The sequence below is a fragment of the Berghia stephanieae genome, chromosome 5, assembly GCF_034508935.2.
Source record: "Berghia stephanieae isolate SIO BIC M18660-M18661 chromosome 5, UCSD_Bste_1.3, whole genome shotgun sequence".
NCBI lineage: Eukaryota > Metazoa > Mollusca > Gastropoda > Nudibranchia > Aeolidiidae > Berghia > Berghia stephanieae.
In genome coordinates, this window is record NC_088364.1 from 32,688,076 (window position 1) to 32,694,504 (window position 6,429).

Genomic DNA, 6,429 nt, shown 5'->3' on the forward strand with positions numbered 1-6,429 from the left:
TTGTGTGCGTGAAAGGAAGAGAAGAGAGAGAAAGAGAGAGAGAGCGAGAGAGAGACAGAGAGAGAAAGAAAGAGAGAGAGAGAGAGAGAGAGAGAGAGAGAGAGAGAGACGGAGTGAAAGTGGGAGAATGGGAGTAAAAGGATACGTTCCAAGTTATATTTAAATAAGGAGAGAGATTATATTACCTCCATGGTTTGAAATTATATCTGCCGGACAACATAATATAGGGTTTCTGGTTGTTTATAACACAAGACATTGAGATGATCTATGAACGTTGATATTACCAGGCAGACTGAGGTGACCGTATCTATTAGCCGTCTCTCTCTCTCTCTCTCTCTCTCCCTCTCTCTCTCTTTCTCTCTCACTCTCTCTCTATCTGTGTGTGTGTGTGTGTGTGCGTGTCTCTCTCTCTTTCTCTCTCTCTCATGTGGGAGAGAGACATGTCATTTCGACATCTCTAGTTTTTTTGGTTTTACAAGACTTCCAGTTATTCTAGGAAAATTTCTAAGCTAAGTTTTCTTTATTTAAAGGAGAATAATATAGCTTGTTTTTTTTGTTGTTTTTGTTGTTGTTGTTTTTTTTGTTTTTTTTTTTACATTTATTTATGTTTAAAAATTGTATTTATTTATTTATTTAATTTATATCTCTCCTTTATTTTAAATATAACTTGGAAACGCATCCTTTTACTCCCATTCTCCCACTTTCACTCCGTCTCTCTCTCTCTCTCTCTCTCTCTCTCTCTCTCTCTCTCTCTTCTTTTCTTTCTCTCTCTGTCTCTCTCTCGCTCTCTCTCTCTCTTTCTCTCTCTCTCTTCCCTTGCACGCACGCAAACACACACACACACATGTACACACAGACATTTTCACCTATATATATATTATATATATATATATATATATATATATATATATATATATATATATAGATATTACATATATATATAATGTTTTTACTTGAAAAAGGCCAAAGGCCAAAACGCAAAGGATTCAAATTTGTGTCACCCACCAAGAAACTAAAACTAGGGACCAATAAGTCACAAGCCCAGTGTCGTGCTATAAGGCCACAGAGCTACACGATTTCCGAAAGCTAATGTTAGATTCCCTGTCGAATTGGTCTCTAAACACATAGATTTACCAATTCTTCTTGTAAATATATTCATTATTTTGCCATCTAACTATGTATATCAATGGTTTAAAATATTAAAAAGATTTCTTTCATTGACGCGTTTGCTTTCTCATCAGCCACTTCTCATTACCCCATCAATTTAGCAAGCGCTTGACATTTTGCACGTTTTACTGGAAACAATGGAAATGATAATTTTCATTTCGAAGGTAGATATGTACTTATACAACTGAGCTTATAAAAGGGCTAATTCCGCTCTCGGAAAATCTTCTAAATCGTATTATGTCGGGGTGATTTAGATGCAGGACACTGACTTTTTAGTCGAAGTACAAAACTTGGAAGGGCTTTATCGACGTGTATTTTTTTGCAGGTCTCATAACCTAAATTGTAATGTTCTCATTGTTGTAATGGAAAACTCTTTAACCAAAGCAAAATATTGTCCTTTACAAGAATTTTTTTTAAAGCCCATAGTTGTGGCCGGTTGCAAATATGCTCACGTCGGACTTATGTCTGTTTTATGAATAGTACGAGTATGATCTCTTCAGAAAGAAAATCTTTACAAAATATATTTCTAGATATTTGACGACAGAATCACTTTTCGGCACAAGTTTGTATCCCGATATAGACGTCTAATACCTATCTACTATCTGAGGGGTTGGGTTTCAGTCCGAAGACTGAAGACGTTGCTCAGTCACTTATTAGCAAGTTCACGAGAACGTTCCCAATCTACAACGATCTACGAGGAAGAAAATTAAGATGATATGCCCTAAGACTGACGTCAGATCTTCGTTTTCATCCTTTTCGTTTGCCGATAGACTGGGAATGTAATAATTAACGTGTTATTATAATATACGTTTAGTTTTCCTTTTTGGGCACAGTCCTGACATTCCATGTCCCAATTTGGTTTTGTCACATTTGTTAAATTTATTTCGCCTAGTAACTGGTGACGGTTCGGTGTGACTGGACGAACATCACGCTCCCAACCGAGCGAGGCAGCAGTCTTCCGTGAAAACATGCTCCCCTTTACGCTGTCACCGTTTAACTTTTTGGACTTATTCATGCAGTTAACTCGGCAAAGTTACAAGAATGGTTTGCCATTGCCTATTCTTGTCGCCCTCTGCAGTTGGCCAGCTTGACCTGTGCCCAAAAAGGAAAACTAAACAACATTCTGAAAGAAATGAAACGGCTCCAAATAAATATTCTTGGCCTGGCAGAGATGAGATGGAAAGAGCAGGGAACCATGTCAAAACAAGAAAACAACATGACATATAAGATCATATGGAGTGGTGGAACCTCTTTCCAAAAAGGAGTAGGGATGATCTTAGACCAAAAATCAACCAAATTTTACAAAGGGCACGTAGCAATCTCAGACAGAGTTTTGCTGGTTAAGCTAAGAGGACCTGTAGTTGACACCAATATTATTCAAGTTTATGCACCAACAGAAGAGGCGACAGATACAGATATGACAGAGTTTTACCATTCACTAGACAAAGCAAAACGAATGTGTAAATCACAAGAAGTCCTTATGGTAATGGGGGACCTAAATGCTAAGATTGGCAGAGGCAGAGATGGTGACATAATCGGACCACATGGACTCGGAGACAGAAATGAACGAGGAAACATCTGGGCAGATTGGTGTAGAACAAATAAATTAATGATTTCAAACACCTGGTTTCAACAACACCCAAGAAGAACCTGGACATGGCAATCACCAGGGGACAGAGCAAGGAACCAGATAGACTTTATAGCAGTATCATCAAGATTCAGAAATGGCATATTAAATTGCAAAACCTACCCAGGCGCCGATGTAGACAGTGACCATGTCCCAGTTGTTTGTACAGTAAGGATAAAGTTTAAAGCTATTCAGAGAACAGCTGGTAGAATAAAGAGGGATTACAGGTTATGCAAAGACAATGGCATACAAACAAAAATGAGAGAAGAATTTGAAAATGCACTCATGATACAAAGCCAAAGTGAACCTGATAATGAAAAATGTGAAAAACAATTTGATATATTCCAAAAGTGTGTCAAAGCAACTGCAGAAAAGCATTTACCAATAGCTCAAATAAACAGCAAAAAGGAATGGATGACAAATGAAATTCTAAACCTATTTGAAGAAAGACGAAAATGCAACAGAGGGTCTGCAGAATACCAAACATTGAACAACCACATTAAATCCAAATGCATCGAGGCACACGAGAACTATCTAGACTGGAAATGCTGCGAAATCGAAAGAGAATACAAACCCAACCCCCAACAAGCTCACCAAAGAATAAAAGAACTATCAGGGAAAAGGAAAAGCAAAGCAGCAGGAAGTTGTATCCAAAACAAACAAGGGGAACTGCTATTTGAAGAACAACATATAGAAAGCCGATGGGTAGAATACATAGGCGAACTGTACAATGATCCAAATAGAAATGAACCACCACTGAAATTCAAAGAACCATTAAGCGGACCAAACATCACCAAAAGTGAAATTGAACATGCCATGGAACGAATGAGGGATGGTAAAGCAACAGGCCCTGATGAAATATCTGTAGAGGTATTAAAAAGCCTAGGAGATCTAGCAATTGATGAACTTCACATATTATTCAACAATATATACAATACTGGGAAAATTCCAGAAGATCTCTGTAACTCTATTTTCATAGCAATACCAAAGAAAGCAGGTGCAGTCAGATGCGAAAATTTTAGAACTATAAGTTTAATAAGCCACATCAACAAAATACTGTTGCGTATAATTATCAACAGGCTAAGGAATAAGATTAACCCGAAATCGCAGAAGAACAATATGGATTCCAACCTGACAGAGGGACAAGGAACGCAATATACCTCCTCCGTGTTTTAAGTGAAAGAGCTATACAGGTTCAGACCCCACTATACCTCTGTTTTGTCGACTACAAAAAAGCTTTTGATAGAGTACGCCACGAAGAAATACTAAAACAACTGCACTCCATTGGCGCTGATGAGAAAGACCTCAGACTCATGCAAACATTATACTACACCCAGCAGGCATCTATCAAAATCGGAAACTCTACAGGAAATTCCATTCCTATTAAGAAAGGAGTCCGTCAAGGGTGTGTTGCCTCACCAGATCTGTTTAATCTATACCAAGAAACAATCATGAGGGGCATAAATAATATGGAGGGAATAAAAGTGGGAGGTCACAACATAAATAATATAAGATACGCAGACGATACGGTACTCATTGCAACATCAGAAATCCAACTTCAAAAGATTGTTGACAAAGTGGTAGTAGATAGTGAAGCCAAGGGAATGGAAGTGAATATCACCAAAACGGAATGCATGGTAATACAGAAAAACCCCGAAAACAACAACACCTGCAATAAAACGATTCACGGCGAGCAACTTACCAACGTAGAAAGTTTTAAATACCTAGGTTCAATAGTGACAACAGATGGAAGATGTAACCGAGACATACGAGCAAGAATAACTCAAGCCAAACAGGCCTTCATGGACCTGGGAAACATTTTGAAAAACAAACAGATGTCGTTCGGGATTAGATTCCGAGTCTTGAAGTGCTACGTGTGGCCAATCTTGTTATACGGATGCGAAAGCTGGACTACAAATGCAGAAACACAAAAGAACATTGAAGCTTTTGAAATGTGGTGCTTGAGAAGGATGCAGAGAATATCGTATACTGCACACAAAACGAACGAAGAAGTGCTAAAACAAACATACCAACAAAGGAAACTAATGCCCTTAATAGTGGATCGACAACTATCCTTTTTCGGACACATAGTAAGGAAAGATAAGAATGAATACCTGGCAAGTTGTGGAAAAATACCTGGTAAACGCGCCCGGGGGAGACAAAGAAAAACACTCATAGACCAACTGAAGGGCTTCACCAGCCTAACAATCCAAGAGCTGTTTGAAAAGGCAAGAGACAGGGAGGAATGGAGAGAGATAATTCATGCAGTATCCGAAGCCTGGACCAGGCATGGAACCTAGAAGAAGAAGATAATATACGTGTACCACGTCATGGATAATAGATTTATTTTGCGAGATCACTTTCCTTCTATTTCCGTCCATTAGCATCCTTATCTACAGTTAATGTGTCAAATTAAACCGTAGACATACTATCTTATGCTTGCGTGTGTAGATTCGAGTCGTGCATGTTTGAGTATTATGTACAATCCCTGACATTGCCTTCCATTATAACATTCCATTGTCTGACATTATCACCATCTTGATCACCATCATCAACATCGTCCTCCTCACCATGATCATAATACAAAATAATATCATTATCGACAGTTGACACGAAATCAAGTTAATTCTATGCACAAAATCCATCCATTCTAAACAGCTCATCTCCGGTTCGCAGATTAACCCATTGGAAGAATTATTGATCTATTAAAGTGAACGACATTTTGGATAAACATCGCGCAAGTTCCTTGGTCTTCAAAGAGTAAAGAGAAATATTGGTCTGATAAGGATTGATTAGGTAATTTGCGGCAATGTGGTCTTGTGGTATGACACTCGCTTTCGGATCGGAAGGTCCTGGGTGCGAGCCTCGCACGGCGTAAAGTTGAATCCTTTGAAAAGACTTTTTACTAATGTTCTCTCATCCTACTCAGGTGTAAAATGAGTACCTGACCGTTAACAGCGTTGTCTCAGTCAAAACAAAAATGTAATAACGCCTAGCAGGCGTCATGCTTCGTTCAATATGTTACATTTTGCTGTTGGTCAGGGACCCTTTGTAAAGCGCTTTGAGCACGTTTAGTGGATATTGCTCTATATAAAATCAGACGTATATAGATCGATGTATCGAATTTTAACACTCCTCCCTACCTCCTATTCACCCCCCCCCCCCCTTCTCTCTCTCTCTCTCTCTCTCTCTCTCTCTCTCTCTCTCTCTCCCTCTCTCTCTCTCTCTCTCTCTCTTTTCTCTCTCTTTTCCCCCATATATATATATATATATATATATATATATATATATATATATATATGTGTGTGTGTGTGTGTGTGTGTGTGTGTGTGTGTGTATGTGTGTATTTCATATCGTTAACAATATACATTTATCTGCACATCACATCGTTACATGCATAATGTACTCTTCATTTGTTAGTTGCCCACATGTTTGGGTCTAGCAATAGGAATTGAAAGATATTTTATATTAATGCACATCTGTTATCACGTTAAACTTCATTACTATTGGCAAGGAAAGTGTATAATGTGCCAACTGTGGTAACAGTTTATTATTTCGCTATGTTTATGCTCTGTCGGGTAATAATATGTACTTTGGTAAATACCGCAAATCAAGTTTATAATATGCTTACTCCG